The following is a 10,088-nucleotide window of genomic DNA, read 5'->3' as shown; positions in this document are numbered from 1 at the left end:
GCTTCTCTGCCTCTCTCTTCGCTCTCTCTGAATAAATAAATAAATAAATCTTTAAAAAAAAAAGAAACAAAATAGATGAAATAGGGGAAGGAAAGGAAAAATAAAGACAGAGAGGGAGGCAAACCATAAGAGACTCTTAACCTTAGAGAGCAAACTGAGGGTTGCAGGATGGGAGGCAGGTAGGGGATGGGCTAAATGGGTGATGGGCATTAAGGAGGACACTTGTTGGGATGACCATTGGGTAATATATAAGAGATGAATCACTAAACTCTACTCCTGAAACCAAAACTATACATTAACTTGAATTTAAAATTTGTTTTTTGTTTTTGTTTTTTTTACATTTTTAAAAATATTTTATTTATTTATTTATTCACAGAGATGCAGAGAGAGAGAGGCAGAGACACAGGCAGAGGGAAAAGCAGGTTCCATGCAGAGAGCCCGACGTGGGACTCGATCCAGGGTCCCCAGGATCACGCCCCGGGCTGCAGGCGGCACCAAACTGCTGCGCCACCAGGGCTGCCCTAACATTTGTTTTAAAAGGCTTCACAGTCATCAAAAACCTCCCAAGACACAAGAGTCCAGGGCCAGATGGCTTCCCAGGGGAATTTTATCAAACGTTTAAAGAAGAAACCATACCTATTCTCCTAAAGCTGTTTGGAAAGATAGAAAGAGATGGAGTACTTCCAAATTCGTTCTATGAGGCCAGCATCACCTTAATTCCAAAACCAGACAAAGACCCCACCAAAAAGGAGAATTACAGACCAATATCCCTGATGAACATGGATGCAAAAATTCTCAACAAGATACTAGCCAATAGGATCCAACAGTACATTAAGAAAATTATTCACCATGACCAAGTAGGATTTATCCCTGGGACACAAGGCTGGTTCAACACCCGTAAAACAATCAATGTGATTCATCATATCAGCAAGAGAAAAACCAAGAACTATATGATCCTCTCATTAGATGCAGAGAAAGCATTTGACAAAATACAGCATCCATTCCTGATCAAAACTCTTCAGAGTGTAGGGATAGAGGGAACATTCCTCGACATCTTAAAAGCCATCTATGAAAAGCCCACAGCAAATATCATTCTCAATGGGGAAGCACTGGGAGCCTTTCCCCTAAAATCAGGAACAAGACAGGGATGTCCACTCTCACCACTGCTATTCAACATAGTACTGGAAGTCCTAGCCTCAGCAATCAGACAACAAAAAGACATTAAAGGCATTCAAATTGGCAAAGAAGAAGTCAAACTCTCCCTCTTCGCCGATGACATGATACTCTACATAGAAAACCCAAAAGTCTCCACCCCAAGATTGCTAGAACTCATACAGCAATTCGGTAGCGTGGCAGGATACAAAATCAATGCCCAGAAATCAGTGGCATTTCTATACACTAACAATGAGACTGAAGAAAGAGAAATTAAGGAGTCAATCCCATTTACAATTGCACCCAAAAGCATAAGATACCTAGGAATAAACCTAACCAAAGATGTAAAGGATCTATACCCTCAAAACTATAGAACACTTCTGAAAGAAATTGAGGAAGACACAAAGAGATGGAAAAATATTCCATGCTCATGGATTGGCAGAATTAATATTGTGAAAATGTCAATGTTACCCAGGGCAATATACACGTTTAATGCAATCCCTATCAAAATACCATGGACTTTCTTCAGAGAGTTAGAACAAATTATTTTAAGATTTGTGTGGAATCAGAAAAGACCCCGAATAGCCAGGGGAATTTTAAAAAAGAAAACCATATCTGGGGGCATCACAATGCCAGATTTCAGGTTGTACTACAAAGCTGTGGTAATCAAGACAGTGTGGTACTGGCACAAAAACAGACACATAGATCAGTGGAACAGAATAGAGAACCCAGAAGTGGACCCTGAACTTTATGGTCAACTAATATTCGATAAAGGAGGAAAGACTATCCATTGGAAGAAAGACAGTCTCTTCAATAAATGGTGCTGGGAAAATTGGACATCCACATGCAGAAGAATGAAACTAGACCACTCTCTTGCACCATACACAAAGATAAACTCAAAATGGATGAAAGATCTAAATGTGAGACAAGATTCCATCAAAATCCTAGAGAAGAACACAGGCAACACCCTTTTTGAACTCGGCCACAGTAACTTCTTGCAAGATACATCCACGAAGGCAAAAGAAACAAAAGCAAAAATGAACTATTGGGACTTCATCAAGATAAGAAGCTTTTGCACAGCAAAGGATACAGTCAACAAAACTCAAAGACAACCTACAGAATGGGAGAAGATATTTGCAAATGACATATCAGATAAAGGGCTAGTTTCCAAGATCTATAAAGAACTTATTAAACTCAACACCAAAGAAACAAACAATCCAATCATGAAATGGGCAAAAGACATGAAGAGAAATCTCACAGAGGAAGACATAGACATGGCCAACATGCATATGAGAAAATGCCCTGCATCACTTGCCATCAGGGAAATACAAATCAAAACCACAATGAGATACCACCTCACACTGGTGAGAATGGGGCAAATTAATAAGGCAGGAAACAACAAATGTTGGAGGGGATGCGGAGAAAAGGGAACCCTCTTACACTGTTGGTGGGAATGTGAACTGGTGCAGCCACTCTGGAAAACTGTGTGGAGGTTCCTCAAAGAGTTAAAAATAGACTTGCCCTACGACCCAGCAATTGCACTATTGGGGATTTACCCCAAAGATACAGATGCAGTGAAACGCCGGGACACCTGCACCCCGATGTTTATAGCAGCAATGGCCACGACAGCCAAACTGTGGAAGGAGCCTTGGTGTCCAACGAAAGATGAATGGATAAAGAAGATGTGGTTTATGTATACAATGGAATATTACTCAGCTATTAGAAATGACAAATACCCACCATCTGCTTCAACGTGGATGGAACTGGAGGGTATTATGCTGAGTGAAGTAAGTCAGTCGGAGAAGGACAAACATTATATGTTCTCATTCATTTGGGGAATATAAATAATAGTGAAAGGGAATATAAGGGAAGGGAGAAGAAATGTGTGGGAAATATCAGAAAGGGAGACAGAACGTAAAGACTGCTAACTCTGGGAAACGAACTAGGGGTGGTAGAAGGGGAGGAGGGTCGGGGGTGGGAGTGAATGGGTGACGGGCACTGGGGGTTATTCTGTATGTTAGTAAATTGAACACCAATAAAAAATTTTTAAAAAAAATAAAAGGCTTCAAACCACAGGATGGCTCTTCTCTTGTTAGGGGCAAATGGAGCTGATGACTTTAAGTTGAAGCCAATGTTCATTTACCATTCTCAAAATCCCAGGGCATTTAAGAATTATTCTAAATCTACCATGCCTATGCTCTATTTTATAAATGGATCAACAAAGCCTGGATAACAGCCCATTTGTTTACAAGATGGTTTACTGAATGTTTTAAGCCCACTATTGAGATCTACTGCTTGGTAATATTTCAAAATATTATTACTCACTGCATGCTACAGAGTAATGATTTGTAAAAGAAAGAGCCTATCAATGAGGCAAACTTCACTGTTGCCACTGCCACCCCAACTTTCAGCAGCCATTGAAGCGAAACCCTTCACCAGCAAAAAGATTGACTCACTGAAAGCTCAAATAATGGTAAGCATTTTTCTTAAAGATTTATTTATCTATTTGAGAGAGAGTGAGTGTGCAAGAGGTAGGGGCAGAAGAAGAGGGTCTTAACCAGACTCTGCACTGAGAGCAAAGTCTGATGCAGAGCTCAATCTCACAATCCTGAGATCATGACCTGAGCCAAAACCAAGAGCTGGAGGCTTAACCAACTGCACCACCCAAAGGCCCCAGTTGTTAACATTTTTGGCAATAACATATCTTTTAATTAAGGTATATACATTGTATTTTTAGACATAATGCAATGGCACATTTAAGAGACTACACTATAATATAAACATAACTTTTTCATGCACTGTGAAACCAAAAAATTTGACTTGCTTTATTGCAGTGGTTTGGAAACAAACAGACAATATCTCCAAGGTATGCTTGAACACTTAGCTATAATCAAAACGCATTGTGTACATGAATCAAAATTTGACAGCAGATCTGGAAAACCATTAAAGGGAACCAGTGAGCAGTAAGTTGAGAATTCCTAGTCCCTTGGAGCTAAGCTTACCTTCAGAGTATACCACATTATTCTGATTCCCTCTTACTGCATAATTAATAGAGACTTAACCATATCTTGGCTTTCTGTCCCAGGCCAACTCTGCCAGTGTTTATAAACAAAGCGTGGATGAAGGCACATCTGTTTACAACATGGTTTTCTGAGTATTTTAGGCACATTGCTAGGAATTACTGCTCAGGGAAAAAAAATTTCTTTCACAATATTACTGCTCATTGACAATGCAACTGGTCAGCCACAGCTCTGATGGAGGTGTACAAGGACATGAATGTTGTTTTCATAACTGCTAACATAACATCCATTCTGCAGTCCATGGGTCAAGGAATAATTATGAGTTTCAAGTCTTACTACTTAATAACATGACAAGCTGCAGATGCCACAGACAATGATTCCTGTGATGAATCTGGGAAAAATAAATTGAAAACCTGGAAAGGATTCATTATTCTTTGCCATTAAGAACATTCATGATTCATTGGAAAAGGTCAAAATATCAACATTCACAGGAGTTTGAAAGAAGTGGATTCCAACCCTTATTGATGACTTTGAGGAGTTCAAGACTTCAGTGGAGGAAGAAACTGAAGATATGGTGGAAACAGCAAAAGAATTAGAATTAAAAGTGGAGCCTGAAGATGTGACTGAATTCCTGCAATCTTATGATTAAAGTTTTAAAAAAATGAAGAGTTGCTGCTTATGGATAGGCAAAGAAAGTGACTTCTTAAGATGGAATCTACCCCAGTGAAGATTGTTGAAAAGATAACAAAAAGTTTAGAATATTACATAAACTTAGTTGATAAAGCAGTGGCAGCATTACAGAAGAATGAATCCAGTTTCAAAAGAAATTCTATTTTGAGAATAATGCTATCAAAAAACATCACATGCTACAGAGAAATTGTGAACAGAAGAGCCAATCAGTGGGACAAACTTCACTGTTATCTTATTTTAGAAGTTGCCACAGCCACTCCATACTTAAGTACCAGCACCCTGGTCAGCAACCATTCACATTGAGGTAAGACCCTCCTCACCAACAAAAAGATTTTGACTTGCTGAAAGCTGAGATTATAGGATTTTTTTTTGCAATATTATTTTTTACATTAAGGTATGTGCATTGTTTTTAAAGATGTAATACTACTGAACATTTAATAAACTACAGTGAAGTGTAAACATAAATTTCATTATGAGCTGGAAAATCAGAAAATTCATTTGGCTTATTTTATTGTGATGGTCTAGAATCAAACCCTTAATATCTCTGAGGTATGCCTATATTTCAAAAACAGAATAAATAATACCAACTACTGCAAAAAAGGACTAAAAACTATCTACTAGATTTAGTGACAGAACCACTGATGACTTTGGATAGCAGCATCAATGGAATGATAGAAGCAGAAATAAATTTTCAATTACAGGCTAACTGGATATTTTGGCTTCACTTCCAGGCCACCATAATAAAGCAAGTATTACAATAAAGCTACCAAAAAACTTGGATCCTTATATTAAAGGGGGATCTTAGGGCTTTTTCTTCTTTTTTAAAGACTGGAAGCTGAGCATACTTAAATTATATGAGATAGAATCAGTAGTGAGGAATCAAATTTAGACAATTTCTAGAGCTTTGTATCCCATAGGATAAAGATGTAGGACCCAGCATAGGCAAACAGATCAGCCTTATAATGGTAATTCTCCTTCTACTGCCACTAGAGGAAAGATGGGTAGAATTCAACTATATTTATAAATAGGGGGCAATAACTAAGGAATAGTTACAACTTCTCTATAAATAAGAAAATGAAATAGTTCGCTAAGATTGAATAGAAAGCTAATAAAATAAAAAGTCAAGATACGTGAGATTTAAATTAGCCACTTTGACCAAAAGAAAAACAGAAAAGAGTTTTAAGAAGCACTGCAGGGTTATGAGTTTAGAGACAATGGATTTCTAATAGCACTAATAGTCTGATTCTGTGATCTCCTGTGCAGCACTTGCCCAAGCCAAAATTGAGGGACTACGATTTACCCATGGTTTGTATTTTGGAGGGCACACAAACAAAAAAAAAATAAAAGGGCAAATAATTTAAAGGTATTGGCAATAGAACATTTAAATAAAGTGGATAAGGTAGAAAGGCTGAAAAAGTTAAAAAAAAAAAAAAAGAAAGCAAGGTCTTGATGGAGGAGAATCGAGTGGAAGTCTAAGTGATGCCAAGTAAAAGTATGATGGCAACAGTGTAGTGATGAACATGAGAAAATGAAGGCTAACATAATATAGATGACATTAGAGAAGTCATTTTACCCACTGTAGGGCCAACCCAACTATTATAATATTATGCATACATGTTTATTCATGAAGAATTGTAAATAGGATCAATTTTATATAATTATTAATTCTTAAATACTTTTAAATACATTAATACTTGATTTACAAAGTTTAATTCTTACTAACTCGGGTTACTATTTTATTTTATTTTTTTTTAATTTTATTTATTATAGTCACAGAGAGAGAGAGAGGCAGAGACACAGGCAGAGGGAGAAGCAGGCTCCATGCACCCAGAGCCCGACGTGGGATTCGATCCCGGGTCTCCAGGATGGTGCCCTGGGCCAAAGGCAGGCGCCAAACCACTGCGCCACCCAGGGATCCCGGGTTACTATTTTAAAAAATCAAAATGCCCTGTTCACATGGAAAATTGCAAAATATTTCAATAATGATATATCAATTCGAATAAAGAAGAAAGTTAAAAATCACTGGTCTAGGTCAACCTGTTCATTTTACAGAAAAGGAAACAGAATTCTAGAAGTGATTTACCCAAATTCAGCAATTTGCCATAGCAACAGAACTTTAAAAATAAATAGAACTTTCTACAGAAAATGGTTTTTCTGTATTGAAAAATAACTCACTTTACCCTTCTAAATAGAAATATTTCATAATTATCAACCTTTCTTTTAAGAATCTAAGAATATCTACCACAAATACTGTGTATACACCATGCTTAAAACTTACTGTGTTCATTACGCTTAAAAATTAATAAATTATGCAATTCTAAGTCCTTACATAAAGACCTTAATTTACAATCTCTATGAATTTCTTTGCCAAACGTTATCAAAGAAAAATTGATATGCTGAATCAGTATAGATGATATATTTTATTTACACTGCTGATTGAAGTTATTCCATTTCTTTTATAATCTTCCTCAACACAGCACTACAGAGAGCCATTACTAGAAAAGATGAATTTGGCAAGTGAGATGAATCCTATTTGTCTTACCAGCAGCTTAACCACTCAATTGGTATATTAAAAAACAAACAAAACAAATCTCACATAGTTTTCAGCTATGTGCTATAAAAACAACAGAATAGGAACTATCCATACTCCTATGTATAGACTACATAATAGAAGCTCAATAAATACCTGTTTATAGCAAAGAGGGAGTCATTTCAGTCTTCTGATCAAAGCAAATATTTTTATTTATTCACAATGCTACACCTAAGGATTAAAAACATTATCATACCTTACCCTTCCTCAAGGAATTTTAAATTTGGCTGTGAATATGAGACAGATAGGCAATATATATAACCACTAACGAGTAACTGTTTTTCAAACGTAGGCCAATAAAGTACATCTCCGGGAAATGGATAGTGAAAGTTCTATCTAATCCACCAATGATACCACTATCAAAATATTTTACAATCGTTTTGTAGTTTCCCTCTGTCAGTTTCACCAGGTCATTATCAAATCTCATTTTAGGGACACCTGGGTGGCTGAGTGGTTGAGTGTCTGCTTTCAGCTCAGGGAATGATCCTAGGTCTGGGGATCAAGTCCCACAACTAGCTCCCTGTAAGGAGCCTGCTTCTCCCTCTGCCTATGTCTCTGCCTCTCTCTGTGTCTCTCATGAATAAATAAAATCTTTAAGAAGTAAATAAATAAAAGTTTGTTTTAAAAAACTTCATTTTGGGACACCTGGATGGCTCAGTGGTTAAGCTCTGCTTTTGGCTCACAGCATGATCCTGGAGTTCTGAGATGGAGTCCCACATTGGGCTCCCTGAGCGGAGCCTGCTCCTCTGCCTATGTCTCTGCCTCTCTCTCTGTGTGTCTCTCATGAATAAATAAATAAAATATCTTTTAAATATCATTTTAAGCCAAAAATTGCACTATTTCATTTATTCCCCAAAGTCAAACTCACATTTTTAAAGTTAGTTCTCAAAAATCCAACCTCAGGGGATGAGGTTTCTCCACTTACTTCTTCTCAAAAGAAGTTTTATTTAAAAATAAAACCTGGGCAGCCCAGGTGGCTCAGTGGTTTAGTGCCACCTTCAGCCCAGGGTGTGATCCTTGGGACCCGGGATCAAGTCCCACTTTGGGCTTCCTGCATGGAGCCTGCTTCTCCCTCTGCCTGTGTCTCTGCCTCTCTCTCTCTCTCTGTGTGTCTCTCATGAATAAATAAATAAAATCATTAAAAATAAGAATAAAACTTAATCGTCATTATTTGTAGGTACTATGTCTACAAATACTCCTAAACTCACTAAAACTATTTTCAAACCCAAAACCAATGCAACACTTTTCACATCACTCACAGACATGCAGAGTGACAAAAAATTTTGAATCATGCAATGTTGAGGTCAAATAGCATTTTGGGTTTTGGGGGGTTTTTAAAAAAGATTTTATTTATCTATTCATGAGAGACACAGACAGAAAAAGGCAGAGACACAGGCAGAGGGAGAAACAGGCTCCATGCAGGGAGCCCAATGCGGGACTCGATCCCGGGACTCCGGGACCACGCCCCGAGCTGAAGGCAGATGCTCAGGCGCTGAATCACCCAGGCGTCCCATTAATACATATTAAATAAGGTAACTTTTAACAGAAACACACATAAAACAAAGTTATATATTGATAGATTGACAAAAATGTTGACCAGCGGCTCACAGGAATGTAACCTGGTATTTCTCCTAGGAGCAATGGTTCAGTATTCACTAATTCAGTGTTCATGGTAACTTTATAAAACACAACTACCCCAAGTAATAAGAATCAACTTTACTTTGAATGTGACAACTTTATGTGCTAAAACTTAAGTCACATGATAGGGCAATAGAGTTCAGTCATCAAAATGAGCTACCACTTCCCAACACAGCATTATTCCATGAAAATGATAAATGTCAAATAAATGGTTCAGAAAATTAGGTGCTAAAGTCTTTTTTACGGTAAAGACTCCTATAGTTCAATAGTCCTCCCTAACCAAGACAAAGATAAACCATTTTCCTGTCATTAGCTGGAACACATAGAGGCAGGCATCAGAAGCTTAAGCACAAAGTCATCCAAGTCAGAGAAGAAAAAGGTTCAAAATGGACAGCAGAACATGGTCTTGGTGGAACAAGAAACCAAAATATTAAGTCTGTGTCCTGATGGGCCAGAGTTCTTTAAAGGGTCTAAGAGTGGACTTACCACCAGTGAACAAAGAAGGTAAATCTTTTTGTTTCTTTAAGATTTTATTTATTTAGCAAGAGAGTGTGTGGACATATGCATGGGTAGGAGGTAGAGAGGGAGTGAGAGAATTCCAAGCAGACAACCCACTGAGCACAGAGCCTGATGCAGGGCTTACTCTCCTAACCCTGAGATCACGACCCAAGCTGAAATTAAGAATGGAAGCCCAAGGGCAACCCTGGTGGTGCAGCAGTTTAGCGCCACCTGCAGCCCAGGGTGTGATCCTGGAGACCCGGGATCGAGTCCCACGTCCCGGCTCCCTGCATGGAGCCTGCTTCTCCCTCTGCCTGTGTCTCTGCCTCTCTCTCTCTCTCTGTGTCTCTCATGAATAAATAAATAAAATATTAAAAAAAAAAAGAATGGAGGCCCAACCAAGCCACCCACATGTCCTGAGAAGGTGAATCTTAAATGGATAAGATTTCAATTTCCCACTGTATTCATACTTCTAAATTTTAGAGGTATCAAATCCTTTT

At 38.0% G+C, this 10,088-nt stretch overlaps 2 long non-coding RNA genes across 15 annotated transcripts in view; one reads left to right on the top strand and one right to left on the bottom strand.

The window, feature by feature from the left end:
- LOC144321064 (uncharacterized) overlaps positions 1-6,994 on the top strand; it is a 41,266-nt gene extending 34,272 nt beyond the window's left edge. The window contains exon 3 of one of the 2 annotated variants that reach the window (XR_013386784.1): positions 6,633-6,994. This is a non-coding gene — a long non-coding RNA (uncharacterized LOC144321064). Of the gene's footprint in view, positions 1-376; positions 841-6,632 lie in introns of those variants that run through there. The other variant, XR_013386783.1, reaches the window with a different exon arrangement.
- Positions 1-10,088, bottom strand: part of LOC144321062 (uncharacterized) — a 29,515-nt gene that overhangs the window by 16,737 nt on the left and 2,690 nt on the right. The window contains exon 1 of one of the 13 annotated variants that reach the window (XR_013386781.1): positions 7,549-8,507. The exons of the other annotated variants lie outside the window; for them this stretch is intronic. This is a non-coding gene — a long non-coding RNA (uncharacterized LOC144321062). Of the gene's footprint in view, positions 1-7,548; positions 8,508-10,088 lie in introns of those variants that run through there. 13 annotated transcript variants of the gene reach the window in all.

This window comes from Canis aureus, chromosome 9, assembly GCF_053574225.1.
Source record: "Canis aureus isolate CA01 chromosome 9, VMU_Caureus_v.1.0, whole genome shotgun sequence".
Taxonomy (NCBI): Eukaryota; Metazoa; Chordata; class Mammalia; order Carnivora; family Canidae; genus Canis; species Canis aureus.
This window is presented reverse-complemented; position numbering and strand designations above follow the sequence as displayed.